The following is a 23,445-nucleotide window of genomic DNA, read 5'->3' on the forward strand; positions in this document are numbered from 1 at the left end:
GGAGATTGAATGTCGTAGCCAACCTCCAGGGATCAGTGTGATGGCCTGTCATGGTTTACAACATCCGCTCCGATAGAGGCGGAGCGGTGACTCTGGTGCTGTCTTGTCCTGTCCCTTTCTATATTTCTGGAGTTATTCACTTTTGGTGTTCCTTCTACTTGTGATGGTCGAGCATATGAGTTATATTTAGTGTTCTGCATTAGGCCTGTAGCTGAGCTTTCAACTGTTGCTTGATTTATTAAGCCACAACCTATAGAGGCATTCTTCTTCCGATTACACAAGAGAAATGTCTCTGAGCTGCTGTTCTGGTGAAAGGTAAATTCATCCTTTAAATTATCATAACTCAGAAAAATCTTGGGTTTTATCCGCAAAAACTGTTCAAAATCTTTAGGAACTTTAAATGCACCTATAGTGGGGGTTTTGGAGGCCCAACTCCAGTATGCGTTTTGCTTTTCGTAACTTCACTTGGATGTTTGAGTTTCCTTTGCAGAGTTTGCAATTTCACCTCCTGCAGGGGGGAAAGTTCCACCTTTAAATAGCAACATTAAAAGAGTTAATGGCGTATACAATACATCTGATCAGGATTTTGTGACATCGCATCTGCTATTCATGGTCCTATATGTGACCATGTGATGTGAAAACTTGAACCCTCCGGTGCACATACACCGAGACTGGACTAGTAGGAGCTTCTTGTGTACAGTAATTAAACTTTAGAAATAACTATTTGCATATTCATAGATTATTGGTTTTTCAGTGAAGGAGAAGGAGTAGATGTCACTTTAATAATTTTTAATGAGGTAAGTAGATTTTTTTTTTCTGGGGTAATCATATCAGACACATTATTAATCATAGCAGAGTATTTTTTTATATATCTCAGAAGATGTCTGGAGGTGATTTTAGTATATTATTAGTATTTTTAATTACTTGGTAACTTGATAAATCATGCAAATTTGACCATAAGGTCAAATTGTGCACTATATATCACTTTACATAAAAGAGCAGTTACTAAATCTTTAGACATTTTTGTACTTCAGATTTGTCACATTTGCTCTCATGTATATTGAAGAAATACTTCAAAAAGTCTTATGTGTTTTTATTTCACAAGGAAACAATATTTCATACTCTTCCCCCTTTATTTCACTTCTTTCTATGCATAAAAACACGGAGGTCTCTCTCTTTCCCATTGCTGATATCACTCATTAAATCACTCGTGTTATTTGTTCAGTGTGAGTCTGAGCTCTGACGCCAGAGTCAACAAACTGAAGAGCAAAATATGCATCTGTAAACAGGAGAGAGTCCCCAAACAGCAATATGCAGTGAACCCCAGTGCTGCAGCTTTAACATCCACTCTGAGTCTCACATCAGAAAGGGGGGGGGGAACACTGTACAACAGCTCGGATTCCAGGATTCTTCAAAACCCAGCAATGAAATCTCAGGATGACGGATGACCTCTGGCCTCTCTTCAAAGGTTGCTGCAAAATAGAACCCAAAGAGCTGCAGTGATCCTAAAGCAATATTTAGACTGAAACTATACAACCAGCACTGTAAAACTATCCATTTAAGTCCGTGTAGGAATGATAGATTTTTAGACTTTGATTCCTTGGAAGAAAATACCATTCGGTGTGATAAACTATTGGACACAGTCACAACCAACAGGTCTCTCTGCTGGGGACTTCTCATGAGGATAAATAGACATTAATACATGACGCACAAACAGACAAATCTCCTCTTAAAATACTTGTTTTTACGCATGGCACTTTGACTGCGTTTCGGTCAGATTATGTCTTCATTTAGTGTTTTATAATGACTCAGGCCGTTATTTCGGCGTGTCCTTGGCCACGTTAACTGCAGCCAAAACTAGAAAAGAAACACATATAATAAAAAAACACATCTAAGTAGAAGTTTAGTTGAATCTGTTCGTTCGTTTTAAAACATGAAAAATAGTCTGTCAGTGGGACTCTTCCATACGCGGCTGAAGTTCCCGGGGTTTAAAATTACAGATCTGTTTTGACTCATCTCCAGTCTCAGATGAAAAATATTCGCTGCAAGTTTCTTTTCTTTTTTCTTCTCTGAATTGGAAATTAAGTGCATATTCCCAATGTTGAGTTTCTTATTCAGAGGGCTCCCCAAGTGCTCTCAGATGTTTAAAAATGTGTGTGTAGCCTGTGTTTGGAAGATGACTGAATTATGTAAAAAGAAAAAAATTAATAAAAGGGATTTGAATTAATTGTGGTCCATATGTATGAGTTTTTCCATTATTACGCACACTCTCTCGCTGTGATTAATGTCGTATATTTCGAGGTAAAAATAGCCTCAAGTTTTTTTAAGAAGGGAAAAACGATTAATAAATGTAGGCTGTTAATTAATTACCTTTTCCTGCTACTTTTCTGCCTTTTGAGGATACTTCACAAGTTTAGAAATAGACCTTTATGCCACAGATAAGGCATCAGTGAAACAACGAAGCCATGGGAGATAATTCTTCCATTATTATTAATAATAATAATGATGCCTTAGGAAGTAGAGAGCTCGCTGTGCACAGGAGCACGGCACCGGACAGAAAACCTGTTGAATAAGTCATTTCAGCTTTACAATACGCAGTCTCTTGAATTTTAGCTGTTTGTAGAATTGCGTAAAAACAGGCTGGAGAGGTAAAGAAACATATTTATAATGGGCAAAGACGTCCAATTAACACACAGGTTATGGGGGGGGGGAAACGGAAAAAACAAAGAAAAAAAAGCAGTGTGATTACTTCTTGTTTTTATTTCTTTTGCCATAAATGTTATGAAATCATATGTGTACATTATTATTATTTTTATTATTATCGCAGTTTCTCCAGGCGTAATTGTCCAGATTAACAATGACCGTGTGCGCAGAATTAATAATGAGTAATTGCATAATTAATTATCTAATTAAAACAAAGTCAATTTGTAAATTAATATCTGTTTGAGTTTGTTTTTTCCCCCGTTTAATATTATAAATATAAGAGCGTGAACTGACAGCATGTGACCTCTGCACTGCTTTTCAATCAGTGTCAGGAGTAAAGTCAAACTATCTCATTTCAAAGTCTGTGTTGAGGCTTACATCGGTTATTTAAGCCTGTTAGTATTATTTTTTTCCTAACTCGTTTTCAAAACTCATAATGAAACTGGAGTTTTTATTATTTTTGTTGGTTTAATGTACAATCAGAAAACTGGCACAAAGTGGCTGCAATGTCAGAATAAACCTGAAGGAAACATTCAAAGTCGCCTGAACTCATTTGAACAATATGTCCTGGACCAGGAACACGAGAAACAAGACTTAATTGGACTCTATGCCCAATAAGAAAGTTTTCCAAACTCTCAGCAGAGTCCGGCACACACGCTCCATCTCCATACTGAGGCTCCCACGGCCGGGACCGCCTGCGCCTCTCCCTGATTGGTCCGCTCCTATCAACAAACGGCTGCATATTTATGTCCCGTGAAGCTATTGGTTGCTGCTGCTGTCACTCTCGGGCATGTCTCTGTATAAGGTCTCGTGCTCCAGCAGCACTTTGAACAAACCTGAGATGAGCCTGGAGCTGCACCGCGGTGCGCCTGACGCAGCTCAACAATTCTCCAAATTATAGCAACAACTATGATTAAAAACTCCTCAAAGCCTCTCCATTTCTGGATATATCACTCCCTTTGAGTATATTTAGATTAGTTTTTTTTGTTTTTGTTTGTACGTTTTTATTTATTTTTAGTTTTAGGGTGAGCATGTGCGTAATTTTGCGAGGATTGCCGAGGTGCCACCGGGACTGAGTTAGGCAATATGCGCCGCTGGGATATGATTTTCAACCGAAAGGCTTATGGAATATAGCCTGGTGTGTCAAAGCCTGTATGCCCTCTGGTCTAGCCCCGTGAAAAAGAAACTAATACTGCTCAGCATCATGTTTTTAATCTGGGTATACATGCTGTACTCCTGCGTGGGCTACTGCTCCACCATGCCAAGTTTGGTGGTGGACAGTTACCGGGGCAAGGAGACTGGTTCGGCGGTGGGCAAGAGGACAGAGAGCAGCAGGACGGACCTGGTGTCCAGACTGCTGGCCAAACCGCAGCCGTGGGAGGATATAGAGAGCGACTACGAGGAGCCGTCCATCAGGACCGCTGCGTCCAGAGACCTGCTCAATAACGAGCTGGAGACGGACAGAGCCGACGACTGGGACGAGATGCAGGGCGAGCAGCAGAGAGCCCCGGAGCCAAGCGCCATGTCCAGCTTCTCCAACGGCTCCGGGAGCAAGAAGCTGCCGCAGGCGATCATCATCGGGGTGAAGAAAGGAGGGACCCGGGCTCTGCTGGAGTTTCTCCGGGTTCATCCAGACATCAGAGCCGTGGGAGCGGAGCCGCACTTCTTCGACCGCAACTATGACAACGGACTGGAGTGGTACAGGTAAATCTAGTTCATTTGGCACCAATGCGTTTGGATGATGATTGAATGTGTCCAGTAGACAAAATGTAAATGTTTGGGTCATTATAGGTGATTTTATTACTCCATAAAATAGATTTATAAGGGAACTGGCAGCGCACTTATACTGATATTCCTCAGTAAGCCAATACTGCGGGTCAAAGATGTGTTTTATAAAAATGTATTCTAGTGTTTTGTCGTTGCAGGGAGTTTTATAGGTTTCTTTATTCATTCCCTCAGCACCATTAACACCGTTTCAGCATAACAAGCTGACTAACTCCAGACTGGTTTACAAGGACACTCGTTTGGACTTCATTAAAAAAATACAAAATTTAGATTTTATTTTCATTATAGTAATAATCCAGCAAGTTTGGAGTTTATTCCAAAATGAACTTATTTTAAATAAACACGGTGACAACAGTTTTGCTGTGACCATTGCTTTGCCTCATGTCCAATTACGCGCCAGGCTGCACACACAATTCCTCATTAATTAAATGTGTTGATTTTTAGCTTTCATACTAGGCTTTTTTTATTTATTTTTATGCGCATGTAATTTTAAAAACTGTTGACTAGAGTCTCATTAAGAGGCTGCTCGGAGATTGCAGTCAGTGTGGCCTGTTTCTGCGACGTGCAGTGATCTCTATTGGACACAGTGCAACATTGCACCTTCACGGTGATGCGTCCGCAGGCTTCTCTGTCGGGTTGAAATGTGAAATCAGTTGGTGTCTGTGTGTTTTGTTACGGCTGTGATGCTGTTGTTATAAATGAGTTGTGATTGATTTGGAGCAGGTGTTGGCATTGTGGTCAAGTTCTGATTCCATCTCTCAGTGAGCCATTGTTACGTTTGGGTGAGCGCCTGTGTGAGAAAATGGGACCCCACAGACATGTTTTTGCACTTTCTTTCTCCCGTGCATTGTGTTATGAGGTTTAACGGGGGTGTCACAATGCGCACAAATCTGACTGATCACGATGTGATATGATCCAAATAGAAGAAATTCTCCAAACCTTTATTAGACTTGTTAGACCATTTCTGAGAATTGGAAAAAAAAGAGAATATTCTAGTGTTTTTGCCTTGCAGAATATTCACATATAACAGTGTTTACAGACATATGGGTTTATATCGTTTTGGCCATTCTTATGTCAATGGGCTCCACGGGCCTAAGAGCCTGCGTTGCAACAGAGAAGAGGATCTGCAAGACAAAGTGAGGATCATTCTTAGAACAAAACCCGCAACAAAACCGTTTAACGTCTTCAGAGGTCGACAAACTAACATTATCCCTGTCATTTACATCACAAAGTGTTAATATAACGAGCTGAAGGACTGCGGAGCTTAATGAGTGCATGTGAACCCCCCTTCTCAGATCATTATTAAGATAAAACGGAATGAGCTGCTCGACTTTTCCAAATCTTCCATCAGTTTGTTTTTTAGTGATAAAGTAGTACATATATATATAAAAATTATATAGTGGTTGTTTATTTCTTTATTTTAACCACAAACAACAAAGGTTGGGTCATGGATAATAAATTACCGATGGCCAAATCAATGTATTGATTGGCTATTGGAGTTACACCTAAAATTGGCTGGTTATTATTATTTTCTGTGGACCTTCGTATTGGATAAGCTGGGAAATGCCACTTGTTTCACTCTAATGTATTTAATGCGCAAAGTTTCACAAAGTTTTCTCTGAAGTTTAAAAAAAGTTAAAGCTCATCTGACAAATTGATTTAAAAAAATAAAATAATGCTTTTGGACTTCCTGGCCGCTTGAATCAACGGATTTGGTCCAAGCTTTTATTCTACACTTTAAATATGCAAGACCTCGAAGGGGGGCCCCAACAATGTTCGACATAATGAAAAAAAAAGAAGAGCCAAATGGGGGAACCAAAGTGTTGGCAGCATTCAAAGTAAAGACACTGTTCCTTCATTTGGGCGAAGTTTCCCGTGCTTGCTTTGATAGAAACAGAGATTTACTGCAGGTCTTTTGGTTTGGGGGAAGGCTGTTATTTAACCCGACTTGCATCTACGGTGTTTCCAACTTTTTCTGGATGAGGGAATTGTGGAAAAGTGCTGTCTGCTACTTTTTAGGCCATGAAATCTAAAACGTTTCAAGCCATGTAAAGAAGGCATGACTCAAGGTTTTCTGCTCAGATTGAATGGAAGCATATTGACTGGAGCTAAATTTCATTTTAGTCACATTTTCTTTCTTTTCTTTTCCCCGTTGGTGCCAAAAAAATAACCTCATGTGCTCAGTCTCACTCAGACAGCACACAGAAACACACAGAGAACAATTGCGGAGTTTTCCTTTTATTATTCATTGAATACAAGACATATTTGAGAAACACTTAAGGAGTCCGATTCCAGATTTTGTGATATGAAGCATTTTTATGCTGCAACATGATATCTAAACACTTGTGTTTGTGGCATACAAAAAAAAGAAAAAATGAACTTGTTTGTCTCTTATACAAGATCTCTCAGACTGTATTTCAGAACAGTGAAATCCGTCTGTATGTTTCAGTGAAGCAGCTGGCGTAAGCAGCTCCTGTAGTGGAGAAAAAAAAAGTTTTAGTGAGACTATTTATTGTGTGAGGAGGATGAACCGAGAAAGGAAATCGTGCTTCACTCATTGCTGATCACCAAAGTTTCCCATTAGGACCAGATAGTAGAGATTACTTTGTAGAGAACGCTGGAATGTTCCAGAAAGAGGCAAAATTGCATGGCATTGAAATCTATTCTGTGGGAATATGATCTGATCACGGCAAAGGGTCATTTATGGAGGCGGTTTTAGACGGTGTGTGTGTGTGTGTGTGTGTGTTTGTGTGCGAGTTGTGCAATTCACCTCTCCTTGTTTGTTCATTTGCACAATCTCTCTGCCATCCGCTATTGTAGCTAGCTTGCACCATCTTTGCCTCCCCCACGGGACGCACATTTAAAGTTGGAATGCCACCAAGTAAATGCAGCCATAGAGGGAGCAGAAAAGACTGGGGCAGCATCGGAGAGAGAGGGAGAAGTTTCAAAATGAATGGAGGTGGCGATAACAAGTCTTATTGTGGATTTTCTGATGTACTTTGACAGCTTTTATTTGTGCCAAAGACAAACACATGATTCATGCTTTTTTCATGCTTTTGACCGAGGGGTCCTTGTATCAGGAGGTACACATTTTCGCAGTGAGGTCATGCATGAACTGGCCCCAAGGAACACACACACACACACACATATAGAAAGAGAGAGTCAGAGCTCAACAGGCCTGTGTGACTGAATGTGAACAGGAGCGTTGGTTCATTATTCCTCATTTTCTATTTGCACCTGTTCAGCAGTGCGGTGAAAGTCAACTGGTGTTATCTGATAGTGATAAGTAAAAAATGTACTTATCTTCAGCACATACGTTAATGGCAAATTCAATGCGTTAACTGCTGAAAAGGTATATAACCCATATGCACGGTATATGTAATAGAGCTCAGGGTCAGCAGTGTGAGCACTTTGTGAAGCAACAACCAAAGTTATCTTGTATGTTTTTTTTATTTGCTACTATGTAATTTGTGGGATTAAAAGTTATGCAGCAATCACATTTTTTCATTTTTTCACAACAGAAGTTACAAAGAACTTGGGACATAAAAGGCAGAGGAGACGATTTATCACAACATGGAGTCAAAGTGTACAAACCACAAAATATAAAGTTATAAAATTGCGAAAAAGCCAAAGAAGAAATAATTTTTTTTAAAAAAGGCTTCTTTGAGACTTTGTGGGAGGTTGTCCCAACGTTTGGGAGCAACAACAGCAAAAGCAAAATCACCTATAGTCTTAGTTTAGCAGCTGTATGTAAGATCTCTTACATATCTTTATTTATATTTTTATAAATTTGTTTGAAGGGTTACATCATGTTGAACAAACTGGGACTCATATTTAAAAGTTTACTCTCACCGCTGCTCCTGTTTTCTTAAACGAGTAGGCATTTTATTTGCTCCTAACTCTTGTTGACTGCGGGCCTCATCTCGTCCTGTCAGTCTGTGGTGCATGTCGCTCTTTTCATATTCCATTTAGCCCTATTGGCTATGAAGGGGCTTTGATATATAATTACTGTACTGTGGTTTTGCTGTCGTGTCGCGGGCTCTGGTCTTAGCTCGCTGTCAGGGCCCGGCAGTGTTGACGCCGGTGCTCCTCCCTCGGAGTGGCTTTAGCGTTAAACAAGGAGGGGAGAGTGTACAGTAGTTATACAGTTCAGTTGGCCATATGGGTGGTATGTGTTATTTAAGGGTGGTGTTATATTTGTTGCATTGGGATTATTTTAATTTTCTGAAATGTATTAGAAATTGCTGATCTCTGCAGTTGGACATTTTTAAGGTTACATTTTTGCTTCTAGTTGCAATTTTAGTGAACTGTTCTGTCATAATAATGCAATATGTAACTTGGAGACCACACACTGAAATATACAATCTTCAGTCCTTGTGTGATGTGGTTTATGATCAAAGGTTAGGCTTCAGTCGCTGTCAAGAGACTGGTGGGATTGAATCGGCGCCATCCCTGAGCAGGATGTCTCTCTGGTCAACCTTTGTATCTCGTCTGTGATAAAAACACTGTGGAGGTAAACTGCCTTCCAAAGCAGCGACAGTAGAAGCTACTTATAGTGCCACCCAAAAAAGGACAAGTGGTGCATTGTTGAAAATGGGGCTTCTAAAAAAAAAAAAAAAACACGTTCCGCTATCAGACTTGGGAACATGCGGAAGTCTGCGCTGTTTGAAAGGCGTTATCTAAAGGCCGGTCCACCCCCACAGAGTCAGACTGCAGCTCCTGGCCATGTCAGGGACAGTTCTGGATGGGTGCACGTCCTTTTATCTGCTCACCACAGGGGTGCTCCTCTTTCCACGTAGGTGACCCATCCACTCTCTGTTGCCACTGACCTCGCCCTCCTTCCTTCCTCTCAATAGCCAGAAGAGGCCACCTGGTTCTATAGAGCTCCAGTGAAAGGCATCGAATCATCATTGTTCCCAAAACATCTAGTGCTGATGTTTGCATACATGGGAGGTGGAAAGAAAGTAGATATAGAAATGTGTTATTATGGCTGAGACAGGCTCAGCTGTGAAGCCACAAATAATTTTAATCTCCTGTCACAAAAGAATGAAACAGACAGCGTACACAAATGTCGCCACAGCCTGGCTCCTCTGGGATAGCCAGTATTGATTGGTCAGGCCTGATTGAAGGTAATGTGCAGAGATGGGTTAAGGGCCTTTGACTGGGGTCGGACCCACGTCTGCTTGCTGACAGGGTCTGTGTGTTGACCATCTGCAGAGCTACAGAAAGCTGATGGAACCTACAAGTCCCACTGGGGATTTTACAGCCGTTCCTCGCAGAAAACAATAGCATGACAGCGCAGTTTTTAACCCTACTTGGTTATGTAAATGAGTCTGATTTATGTTTAGTTTTAAAACTCTACATTTGACAGAATCAATGAGCACTGAAACTTTAAGTGGCCTTAACCCAGTTGCAGTTGTAGAGAGGACAAAGATGAATTCAGATGATTAGATGCTTTGGCGCTCTGATTGTTTCCTGATTCCTGGAACTCCACGGCTCCTCAGGGACGAGCGCCCGGCCAGCCAACCGTACAGCTGACAGCAGGTTCACATTCCCCGCTCAAATCCTCAGCCGCAGCGGCCAACATAAAAACAGGCAGATTGAAACTGTGCCTCTGTGTTGGCTAAACTTCCACCTTGAGTTCCCAAATGAGTGGATTATTTGTTAATGGTACCCCGTTTCCCCTCAGCACCTCCCAGTTCCTCCCCAATACATCATCCTCAAATCCCTCCCTTATGAACTGCTTTTCTCCATTCTCCAGCTGTGCACTTGCGCTGCTGGTGTGTAAGAATAGTGTCACATGTCATGCTCGGTTCGTCCAATATTGGGCGGGGCTCGCTGCAGGCCTCGCTAACCACGAGTGGCTGTCTCCCAGAGAAGCCTTTGGTCAGTGTGGAGGGACGGAGGCCCTTTCTCCCCACTGCCTATAAGCTGGCATGGCTCATCTGAGAAAGGAGAGTGACCGGGGGGTGGAGAAACAGAGAAAAGGCAGCCTTTATCCCCAAATTACGAGCGGTTAATTGTGAAAGGGGGGACCTGTGGAGAGGGGAGTGGCGGTGCTGCACTGTGGTGGCCTTCCTCCCCCACTCCGCCTCCTGATGGTGTCCAGCGAGCATTACCCACACCAGTGAAGACAATATGGCCGCCACAGACAGGAACCTCCTGCTGGAGCTGAGGATAAAAGCCACAGAGCCTGACAGGAACTTGCTGTCAAACATTCACACGGTCGATGCAAACAGAGACACACAAAAACTGCGGACTATTGTTTGTGGTTATTCACTCTGGCAGAAGGCTCGTGACTGCTGCTACAGTATATTATGTCTCTGATTTTGTAGTCTATGCAATTTGAAGTCAGCAACAATAAAAATACTAGTAAGGAGTCTAATGAAGTAGTATCGGGAGAAGGAAGGAAGCATAGGAGCGAGAGAACGGTGTACAAACCCTCCCTCTGTGCTACGTGTGAATTAGGCCCTGTTTTAACGAGGTGATAATTTGGATGTTGTTACACATGTCAGAACAGAACCAGACATCCTCCCTCCAGAGTTAATGGTCATTCATTGCTGCTAAATAAACACTCTTTAGCACATTAAAAAAGGTTCCCCTGGAGGCTGGAGGAAACAAACACCAATATGGTTTCCTTAATCATTTGCTGTTACTTTTCTTGAAGATAATTTAGTCAGGAAACACCTTTGAATCGCTTTGAAAAAAGAAAAAGAAAATGTAGTTGAGGAGGAGGTGGAGGAAGAGGAGAAAGTGATGACAGTAAACCTGTAAAGCTGCACTTGTCCCAGGTATTAAGTCCCAGAGGTAGCCATTAGGGTGCTGGAGAGTGTGCTTGCCTCTGGGAGAGAGGAGGACACACACACACACACATATGCAGAAAGAGTGAGAGAGCGGCTGAGGTCTCCTGAGGTTTCTATTAGCCTGGCAGTAAAAGAGCAGAGCTCATTAGAAGCCCTGAGTCGTCTCTCTGCACCGTGGCTGCTCGACACTAGTCACTCTCTCCATTTAGATGTACTCCCTGAGCTGTTGGGCTCTCTCATAAGAGCTGTAAGAACACTTCAGCTCTACTCCAAGACAACCTGGCCAAACTCAGCTCACTTCCAATTATTTTATACCATGATTTAAGTTTTTTTTCCTTTCTTGTTTAAGTGATCATAATCAGAAGGCAGTCCTGGAAGCTGCACTCTGTAGCTTTAGAGGCAGAAAAACTGCTGCACTGCTATCAAACTGCCACATTTCTGCTCTGACTTTTCATTTTGATAAAAACACCAAAAAACAGCAGGACATCCAAAAACAGATTTAGGTGTGCATGTGGATTCATTTTCCTCTTTGTCTTATATTTATAACAGATTCTTTTAACGTTACGAGGTATTGGGCCTTATTGGACATACTGTACTTGTTTTTTTTCATAAACTACTGTACTAACTTGAATGGGTAAAAAAATCTGGCACATGTACCCTATGATTTTTATCTCTCTGCTTATAATTTGATCCAAATCAGAATAAAAGGTTTTTAGAAATTTAGAGGATTCTGCATTTATGGCAAAGGCGCATGAGCGCTTTCTAACTCTGGATGAGTAATGACAAGAAGAAGTAAAGAAGAAAAAAAAACTTTATTTAGCTGTTGAAAAGATTTATGAAAACAAACATCCTCTGAAGTCTGTTGGCCAAGGGCTGACATATAGTATTTATCTCCCATTTCTCAAATATATTTTTCATTTTTGCGCCCGCTTTCCATTTTTTGTCTTTACTCCCTTTCACAGAATAACTTGTCCTCCTGGCACAGAGTTTGAGCAGATCCTGTTTCACTTCTAACCAAGAGGCTTACTGACAGAGATACAGCGGACGGGTGAAAACATTTGTCATCGTGCTCCATAAACGCCCCCTGACTGAAATGAACGAACTCTGAAACTGAACTTCCAGCTCCGATGTCTGCTTTTGGCAGTACTTTGTAGCAGAAATGGTTAAAACAGTGCTTGTTGTTCTTAACAGTAATTATCTTGTCTTCGGGACGCTCAGAGATATTATAGGAGACAACATCTAGGCTCAAATCCAAAGAAAACTGCAGGATTGCCGGAGGATTTCTTCTGCCACTCTTTCCATCTCTGAAAGGAGCAGGTTAATTGTCATGACCGGTGCTATCGTTACTCAATTTAGCTAATTATACGTTCACTCGAGAGGCAGGCTGTCTTCGGGAATTTGTAAACCATTAACCTGCAACAGCTGCAGTGTGAGTAATGGAACCTAAATAATAGTCCAAACACACAGGAAGATGGTTTTCTGCTCACTGACTGACATACAGTAGAGGAAATCCCCTCTTTCTCGTACACCGACTTTGTAGTTCACCTGTCTTCAAAAAGGTGTGCAGGCAGTTACGGATGACAGCCAATTCAAACAGGATGCAAAGTAGCTTGCTCTCTCCCTGCCTGTGTGTGTGTGTGTGACTGTGTCTAGGGAGTGGGGGTGGTGGCATGTATGTTCTTCTCGAGTCTGTTTCATCTTTTATTCATCTTTGCTGTAGCTAGATCAAGGAGTCATGTGCCTCTTGGTGCATGTCAAGTGTCAGGAAATCAGTCAGAATGGCTGATTCTGCCTGCACACCCACACAATAACACCCAGAAATGCTCACACACAAACACATATATAAGCCGAATGTTCACCTGCAGCCCTTCATTGTTGTCTGCCCTTTTGTTTTTAATCCTTTCACGGTTCATTGGTTTATTTCCTCCAAGCTGTCAGTCAGTCGCACCCTGATACTGATGAAGCGGTGGAATGTGTGGCTCGCTCCGGGCTAACACCCTCAGCAAACACCCAGAGCAAACACACTGATTAGTTAGGATTACTAGTGCTAAACAAATTCTGGGCAATATCGCCAAGTAGTGGATTTTAAAGTGTGAGTGAGGGAGTCTGCTGACGAGAGTTCGTGGTATGTTTGGCGTTAAGGCACTCACAGCGAATAGCCTGATCGCCACGGCAGTGTCAGGTGACTCATCTTGTATTGCATGTCAAACAAAGCGGTGAGATGTTGTGTTAAGTGTCACCAAAACGATGGGATCTTTCACCTCTTTTAAGCCAGAAAAATTAAGCTTTTTTGGCAACATCTTTGAAAGCCTGAAGAAAAAAAACGACACTTCTGTAAGCATGCTGTTGCACATTCATGAGAGGAAGGGAGGAGGTATTTCTCCTTTCTACTCTCCACCATCCCTTTCACCAACTCCTCTGTTTTATTTATACCACATGGTGGGCTCCCTCGCTTCACTGCAGGGTTATTAACACTCGGTAATTCCAGGCAGCCGCCTATGGCCACAGGCCGATGTGGTTCCAGGCCTGAAAAACCCTCATGGCTCCACACATTCCTGTGTTGTTTTCCAAAGGTGCCAAATAGCAACAAATATACTTAAAAACAGATTTTCCGAGTAGGAAAAATGATAGATGCTTATTGAATTGAATAATTCGGGCTTGTCACGCCTCTGCGATGCTGCCCATCACAAAGCAACCACAATGGTATAAGAGTAGAATGTCTCAGCCTCACTTAAGTATTTTCAGGACATAACAGAGGGGGGTATCTGAAGCTGTGGCCGAGGGTAATATGTTATTGGGGTGTCTGTCATGTAGTCCATGACATTATATATGGTGGTTAGTTCTCTATTTATTTATTCTAATCTACTAGTGTCTGATGTTGCCTCCAAAACCAGGCTGGGTATGAGCCCAAAACCAGTCTGGATGGTCTGTGACCGCAAGGCCTGACCCCCCTCCTCTCCCTCTTTCTGTCTTTTCCTCCCTCATTGACTTGCATTCTTTCTGTCATTCACTCTCCCTCTCCTACACACTCTTTTACACACACACACTCTGTAAGAGACACTACGATAAAAAATGCTCCACTCTGGCGAAGCATGACTCCCTGATTCCAGTGAAAAATGATGGATGGACGGGTTGCATCGGTCGGGTTAACTGCTTTGTTTACATGGAGGGTCAGTAGATTCCCAGGCTGCTCTGACATAGTGCAACTTCTTGATGGAGTTAAGGGTCTGGGAGCTGCATTTATCAACCAGATTAGGACTCCAGCACAGAGTTTGGGTGTCAAAGTGTCACTGAGCAAGGAACAAGACGAGGGCTCTACCAGTTTGTCCATTGCACTCGTATATATCGTTCTGGCAAAGCTTAAAATGGTAGCCGCTTCATTATATTTTGACCTTAGATCCTGCTGTGCAGTCATTGGCCATTTCCCTTAGACTCCCTTCTTGGTTCTAATTATCTACTGTGAGACCAAAGCCTGTATGTGTGTTTTTATTTGAAGTCTACAGCAATTAGGCCCCTCTTCATCCCCAACTGTATGTCAGTAGGGGCATAAAAAGGATCTGATACATCTTAGAAATCCAATAGAAGAATCTGTGATATAGCGACATTGAATTGATCCACACCCACCAAATTCTCAGTGAAATTTGTAAAACCTAAGTTGGTATCATAAAGTATAATGGTGGCACCACGAGAAGGAATAGTCAACCCAAGGCAAATAACACTACCATTAGTACCTAACACTACATCCAAAGGTCACTGACCCTGAACACCTCCCTTCTTCTGATTTTATTCACAAGGACATGTACTCGTATTGGTGAAAAGACCAAATTTAGATAGAAGACTTGGGAACAGAGAGCAGTGTATCTCTGCCCATGTGTACTATTGTTTGTGTGGCAGTAAGGACTTTCTAAAGTAGTAGTCAAGCAGCGGAGATATTGTGGAAAATAGTCTGAAGTGGGTCCATTCATACTGACAGGCTTCTTTGACAACAGCCTTCCCCGTAATCTGGAGGAGGAATTCAGCTTTCAAACAGCTCTCCTTGGAGCCGCATGATATGCACCATGCCGGGCCCCACCAACCAGGTCTAAGTGTGTGATACTAGGCCAGCCTGCATTATTAATCCTTAGCTGACAGATGATTCGGAGGGGCTTCCACTCAGCCACCTTGAGTCCTGAGTTTCCAGTGACACCATTATTCAGTGAAGCCTGTTAATTTGAAACCTCAGGCTCAGGAGGAGCACTGACAATTGACTGATCAGGTTGATGAAGCTGTAGCATCACTTAGGGTTCATCATGCAGCGAGTTTTGGGTATCAAGTAACAAGCAGGTGTAAAGATATGGAGACTTTACTCAACAGCAGGTGCAAAGGTGTATGCAGTTTGCTGTACCGAAACACATAACTAGAGACATTCAAGATACAGATACACCCCTTTAGCATACACACCTGCAATATGTTAGTTTTAAGCAGGCATCTCTGGCTCTTTTTAGCCAGGAAATGAAATGTCAAAAAGGTCTACGTAGCCATATACCAACACCTGGACTCCACCCCAAGTGCTTAAAAGAGAGACCAGATAAAGCTTGTGTGACTGCAGCCGGAGCTCTTCTCCCTCTCTGCATCGGAGTGGCCCTGGCCGACTGCGCCATAAACCATCTTCTCTATTCTTTTAATTTACAGCCAAAGCCATGCTCTGTGGTTAAATATAATGTCAGACTCCAGGCCCAGTGGAGTATATTTCAAAATGTCTGGCTTCTGTATGTGCTTAAATGCTACTTTGAAAATATTCAGTCAGCCAGCAGAGGCGTGCATGCCTGCCTCCCCCTGTAGTAGCCATAGCGTGTGTGTGTGTGTATGTGTACGTTGTTATGTGTATTATGTAAACATGTTGGTCACTTCAGTTCCATTTTATGGCGTGTAGGCTTCTCCTACTGTGAGCTGTAAAAGGGAACGCTGGTAGAGACCACTTAGTTATTAATGAACACTTTATTTTTGACCCATCCATGAAACCGACGTCTGCAAGTAAAGATATTTCTACAGTATCGGATTTCATGCACTGTCTTATATATATATATATATATATATATATATATATATGCATATTGAATTATTAAATTCTTGAATTTGCAACCCCCACGCAAAAAAACATGTAAATCCGCGGGTTGAAGGGATCAAACTTAAAACACGGTCAATTGTGAACGAACTAGGGGTGCTGAAGATCCTTATCATCCAATGAGGAATAAAGATGTTTCATTGTATTTCCTGAAAATGCTTGTACATCCACCACATTGGTTCATGTGAAGGACTCGGTTAAGAGGCCCTTGGAGAAGAAAGGGAGCCTTTCAGTACTTCTTCCCTCATTTCCTCCCTCTCCTCCTTCCCACTTGTGAAGTGTCACTTTGCTATCGGACCTCAAGGCCTGATTGTCAGGGGTCGAGGGAACCTTGGGGATCAATGGGGAAGAGAGCGGGGTGAAGAGTGGAGACTCTGGAGTGGTTTGAGCAATTTGATCTTCTTACATTGGTTAATTCAGACAGGTTAATTCAGCCACTACTTAGAACTGCTTTAGTGTACACTGTTGTTCTGTGTGGTGTTACCTCCCACAGGGAGCTAACACTAGCTCCAGGGTCTTTTGAGCCATAGAAACCAGCCATCTTTAGCTTAAAATGCCCATAAGAGTGAAGCCACTCCCTCCCTCCGCTTGTGGATACAAAGTGCCCTCCGATTTGTCTGTATTCAAATAAACAAACCCTAATTTGAGATTCAAATGCTTTCAACATCCAGACATGTGAGACAATTGAAGACCTTTTGTATCGAACAGAAAATCGACAGACACACGCCAAATAGCTTTTTCCTTTTGTGTATGAGTCAACTAGTCATTTTGTCAGGGATGCTGGGACACAGACAGCTCAGTGGCAGCCCGTTATCATCAAATCAAACATGACAGGAGGGAGGCAGAAGCATCAGACAAAAATAACCCTTTTCCTGCCTGCCGTTTATCTCCACCGGGATGAGGGCTCTTTAAAACAGAGGCCAAAGGGCCACTCCGCCGGCCCCTGTTTGATGCTGTCATGTGACAAGAGCTTCTGCTTTGTGTCTTATCGCTGTTTTTGGCATGTCTTTTAACTTGAAAATATTCTCAGTGGACAAAGGTGCAGACAGACATGGAGGAAAACAAGTCTACAGATATATGTGTATATATATATATACGGTATATTACGTGAAAGTACAAGCAAACAAAGTTTTGCGTGATGATATTTGAGGTCTGGTTAATTATTTACAGTTTTTACCACTACTGAATCCCATATTAGACAGTAGAAGACAGACAGTAGAAGTCTGTGGAGTCCTTGGTATCTAAGGGGGACAGGGTGATGTTTGCATGGCAATTTTGGCACACGTTCCACTTAAAAGCTCTCCAAAAGGCTTCTCTCACTCGAGGTTGAGAAGGACGGAGAAGTGCTCTACTCAGCCCTCGATAAGCATCCACCCTCCCTCCTTCTCCTCTATCTGCCCCCTCTTTACCCTGCCCCCATCCCCGCCCCTCTGCCCTGACCACTGCCCTGCTCACCCCTCTGCTCGGGAACAATGGCTCACTTTCAAAGAAAAGCAGGAAAAAAGAGGAGCCCGGTGTCACAGAATTGCCTGTTTGCTGACGGAATCTTTAAAAGCAGCACCTCATAAATCAAAAAAGAGCATAATAGGCATTGTTTCTCCAAGAGCTACTTGTCCCACTAAAATTCCCCTCCTCTGTTCCCTTTTCTCTCTTCCTGCCTCTTTGGCAGAAAGAGTGGGCAAAGTCAGAGGTGGAGATTTTTTATTAGGGGGGTCTCTTCTTGTGGATTTGGCGCTTTTCAGGGGTTTCCTTGCCACTTTCTTTCTCCCTCGCTATCCAACCATCTCCTTGTTTTACGCTCCTCCAACCCCCAACACTTGATTTTAAAAAAAGGGATTCCCTGAGCTTGGATCAGCATAATCTATCACTATGCACATTGTAACTCAGGCCTCCTCCCTATCTCCATGCCGCATTGTCATTTTGAAATCGGATTAGATGGGAAGCCATTTGCTTCTTCTGTGTCGGCTCTGGACTCTTTTTGTATGTTAGCACAAGGAATGACAAAAAGCTTGCAGGCAGTATAGCCATTGTGCATCGAGAGAATAGCAAATAGCATGCAGTTTAAGTCGAGCATGTTTGGCTTATATTCCTTGAAGATATTTAAGAGGTGCTGTATGAACAAGAATTAAAGTGCGTGTGCTGATAGTGTGTGTTGTTTGCATTTATATCTCCAGAAATGGTTCGCTGGCATAAAGATCTGTCATGCTCTTGCATAAAACCACATGCTGTATCTGTTTTGATTTCAATACCCTATTAATGAGCTCAGGCCCGGACTCCATTCATCCCTCTGATGTGTCAGCAATCAAGAAGATATTATCATAATTAGATCACTGGCACTGCATTAGGATTACACAAATCTGCCAACACCATTTCCACAAGGCATTTCATTGGTTACCTGATGTTACCCTGGGTGTTTTCTCTTTTGCCTCACCATTTCCTTTTCCTTGCACACAAATATGTGCATTGATGGAGAGACAGTGTTACATGAATTATCCATGAGCTAGATGGATATGAACTAGACTCTAGCTTTTAGAGTATAGGTCTGAGGCATAGCTGGAACTCTGTGGATGAGTATTACAGACTTCTGGGTGTACAGAATGGGTCCAGAATTGTAGTTTAGACGTCTTTTACCTTTCTCAGTGTGTAAATAATCTGTGTAGGATTACACAGTGTTTGAATGGGATCGACTTCAATAGTACTGTCTACACAATGGTGTATCAATGCCTTTGCCTTAACAACAAAGGCAAGGCTCAGGGTACCACGGGCTAACAGTAGTCTTATCTGTGAGAGTGTGTTCACCCTGATAGATCACTGCCCTCAGTTATCTTGCCCTCCCTTTGTCTTTTCCTCCTTTGAGTGCTTTAAACTTTTTAAACTCTTTTTGATTTGACTGTTGCTGTGACAAAGCAGAATGAACAGTTCTAGCTGTTAAAGTTTCCAGTTCATAACCCTCTTATCCAGCCAGCACCAGAAACACATTTGAGCCCATGTACATCACACAGGCTAGTTTTCTTCCTGGAGCGGGGGGCCTATGATGGAAAGGTGATCCACGTCCCAATGTCAGTCAAACCGCTCTTATCGCCTCCACCATAATCTAGACTCTGCGGTTGGCCACCAATTCTGAAACCTAATGCTGAGAGAGCAGAGCGCATTCACTTTTCCTTCAAAACCAGTTGTTCTCAAGTACCTCTTGATTATATGTCTGCATGTAACATATCTGTGTGAAGCCCATCAGCGAGCCCTCACCAAAAACCAAACCCACTCTTGTCAAAAAACAGATTCCCTTTCTGAAACAAGCCTCATCATCTTTCAGCACTGTAGCTTTTAAAAAAAAAATTGTGGGTGGGATAAGGGGCGGGGCACTGTGGCATGGCTGTGCCTGAGTCAGCAAGGCAGATCAAGTTTTTTTCTTTTTGCTCCAATGGTAAAAAGAGGGACGGTGAATTTTGATCAAGTCTGACCACTTTGGAATATTACATCCAGCAGCGAGGTTTGAGGAAAGACGAGCTTGGTTAGGACGCGTCAGATAATGGTATTCACACATGTTGTGAGCTAATTTATAAAAACATTTATTGTAATCAAAATTATTCACAATTAAAATGATTGAGGAGTAGTAAGATTGAGTAGTCTGAGCAGAGGTGGGAAAACCCTGCTCTTAAACCCTAATATGGTTAAATTCAGGGTCAGTCATGTTTAGAAATTCCTGTAAATGTTTCCCTGTGTTTGATTATGCAAGTAAATAAGGGTTTTCTGTTTTCTGTCAGAAGTGAGATATCTTATGAGTGAGTGAGTATGTTGACGTTGGAGAGCTGCCTACACTAATAGGGTTTCCAGCCCTATAATAAGGCTAAACAGGCTCAGTGACTCATTGATTACAGAACACAGTACACTCCATCAACTTGATTACATTATGCAAGTTCCTGCTCCATCTTACCCTTCTCCTAACCTCCTTTTTGTGTTCTCATTCATGTTTTTCTGCAGGGAGCTGATGCCCAAGACCCTTGGAGGGCCAGATCAACCATGGAGAAAACCCCCAGCTAACTTTGTGACCAGAGAGGCTCCAGCCAGGATATTCGCTTATGTCCCGGGACCCAAGCTGATCGTGGTACGTGAGGGACCCCGTCACCAGGGCTACTCGGACTACACACAAGACACTGTCTAAGAAGGGCCTGCATTCCCTCTTTTCGGTGAGCCTCCCTTCAAAAACAGGACTACGGGGTCATTCGACAACCTCATTTGGGAGCGCCATTTTTCAGATCGGCCATCTGACGCCAAAACACCCTGGACAAACTGGTGCGTTACTTCCCCATGGAACCAGATCCTGTTTTGTGAAGCGCGTGCGTCTGATTTCATGACCCGGCCGGGAGCTGAACGGCCGCGTGCAGGACTTCCTTCTGGGGCTTAAGACGGATCCATCACAGACAAAACAACTCTTTTCACTTCAACCAGGCCAAGGGTTTCCCGTTGGCCTGTAGAAGGCAGGAGGGCAGCAGCGCCCACTTTCCTGGGGCACAAAAACCAAAAGGGCGGACCCTCCGACATTGACCTGAGGTTGGTGCAGAGGCTACGGGACTTCTCAGGCCCTTCAACTTGAAGTTCTACCAGATGACGGGACATAACTTTGGTTGGGATTGATGTGAAAATCAAGAAAGACATTTTCTTTTGTTCATTTGTTGAGAAGTTGTTTTTTCCTCTGTAATTCAATGGCAAGATGTGGAGATATTGCTATATATATGTAAAATGTACAGAAATCTATTTTATAATAATTTATTTTTATTTCTAAGCAATTAATTCACTAAGCTGCCTAACCATATTTGTACATAACATCTGGCCCACATGTTGTTTTTAACATTCCTCATTTTAATTTTGAATTCTCTCGCTCCTCCCTCGTGGTCCTGTAAACTCAGTGGATTTATCGGTGCTTCATAATGCAGATAATCAGCGATGACTGAAATAGAAATTAGAAAATGTAAAAGCACCATATTACGGGTACAGAGTGCTCACAGAGAAGTAGAGAACACCTATCCATGTGCATCCTCATTTTTAAATGCATCATAACTTTACTTTCATCCTTTTTGAACCCTGTCATTCTGAGTGTGATTCTTCCATAATGTGTTTCACTGCAGACCTTCCAGTTAAGGTTTCTACAATCCAATTTTCCTGCACTGGCATTGGCCAAAGCTGCAGATCTCATGTCCCTTTCCACTCAATAACAGGTAGATCAATAGACCTAATTGATCCTCATTGTGTCACTCATGCTTAAAGTATACAGCTGCCCTTTCATTCACAGTGCTCCTGCTGCCTGCTCTAATGAATGACCCATCCATCAAACGTTAAATCCCATCCCGGACCACATAAGGGCCCATGTTAACATTATGCTAATCGGGTAAAGGTAACTGGCAGATCGATCAAGCCTCCGCTCTCTAACTCCCCATTAGAAGCAGTGTTGGCGGAGAGCCAGGCTATTGCCCTATCTACTTAGTTCAAAGGTCACACAAAGTCTCAATCAAATTTCCTTGAGAGGCATTTGATTTGTTGTGGAGAGCAGAGCTGGAACACCGTGGGTCAAAGGGAGTGTGTGCCTTGTTTTCACAGTAAGATGGAAAATCTTTGCGTGAGGTAGGACAGGCATATCTGTTAGAAATGGAGCATAAAGATAGAACAGATGACAAACAGCTAGCCTTCACCTCACTGAAATAGCGCGTCTTCAAACAGAGGTCCACCAGGCCCCATCTTAGATCGCAGACTAAAGAGATCAAAGGAGGAGGAAAGGTTTTTGTGAAGCACTCCCAGCACAGCAAGAATTGCCTCAGGCGGGGTTCAGTGTCTAACCTCTCTAGTGTCGTCAGAAAACCTCATGTGCCATCATCCATGGCCTATATACTTTATGCCTTATTCACTTTCCTCATCCTCACACGTCTCATCTCTTCACACCAGATCTCAACTCTCTACTTGTTGCCAAAAAAAACAACCTTTGGGTTGATATCACGTTTCTCACAGCTTGAGTCGCTATCTCTGCTTTTCCCCTACATTGCTTCCTTGTTTTTGTCTTTCTACTTGAATTCTTGATATGCAAGAGGGAGAAAACGCGTTATCATTCTTTGACGTGCTGCCCCATCTCTTTGCTGCGGGTGGTACTCTATCATAAGGGCACAGAGGGAGGCGGCCATGCTACGCTACGTTATGTTGTGCTACGCTATGCTATGCATGCTCAATGTAGTAGCCATTATGAAAATGCAAGGATAATGGGAAGGGATTATTAGCGTCCAGAGGAGGGCTTCATGTTTTTGAGCAGGGCCCAGACTGAATGTACACAACCTATCCTCATACAAAAAGACCCTCAAATCAATTTTAAAGGTCAGATTGTCACTCAGTTTTAGTTGAAATTTAAATTTGATTGTCCCTCTTTCCTTTTGAAGTTGCTGTGCCTCTTTAACTATCGAATCCAACACAGTTAGCCTGCTTCTGTCATTAAAAAAGCTAATGACCTTAATTGAGCTATTTCTCTTATTTTCCAGTTGAAACCAGCTGCCTGGTTTAGCCTCAAAACAATGGCTGGTAGCAGGGGAGATGGAGGCTTGTTACACTGTATGTTTTATAGTGCTATTCTTTACTTTCTCTCTGCCTGAGTGTTGATACTCCTAGTGAGGATTTATGTGGAGAAAGCCTCCATCCCCCCTTTTCTTCTTAGTGCAATGTTTGATTATTAAAAAAAAAGCATTTATGATGACCTCTCATAGCAAACTGTCACATTCTGGAAGGAAAGTCTAACATTTTCCCTGTAGTTGATGGAGTACTGCATTTGAATTATGGTCATGTAACTGAGGGAATATCTGAAAAAAAAAAAACATACTGGCATTCATGGGTTTAGTCCATGTTGCTGCATTGGTTGAGTTTTATTCAACCTGTTTTGAAATCTAAAAATGTTAGAAATGTTTGTCTTACCCACATATAATATGTATTTAGACTAGAAAATCTGTATGTACAAAAATGAAAAAGACATGTAAATCAAGTATTTTGTGGTATGTACATCAAAGGAATTAATTTTAC

The 23,445-nt window shown here is 42.4% G+C and overlaps 1 pseudogene; it reads left to right on the forward strand.

The window, feature by feature from the left end:
• Nucleotides 1–3,549: 3,549 nt before the first annotated feature.
• Nucleotides 3,550–20,940, forward strand: LOC118333495 (annotated as a pseudogene).
• Nucleotides 20,941–23,445: the final 2,505 nt, after the last annotated feature.

This window comes from Morone saxatilis, unplaced genomic scaffold (assembly GCF_004916995.1).
Source record: "Morone saxatilis isolate NCDOM2014 unplaced genomic scaffold, NCSU_SB_2.0 Contig1, whole genome shotgun sequence".
In the NCBI taxonomy this organism is placed as follows: domain Eukaryota; kingdom Metazoa; phylum Chordata; class Actinopteri; family Moronidae; genus Morone; species Morone saxatilis.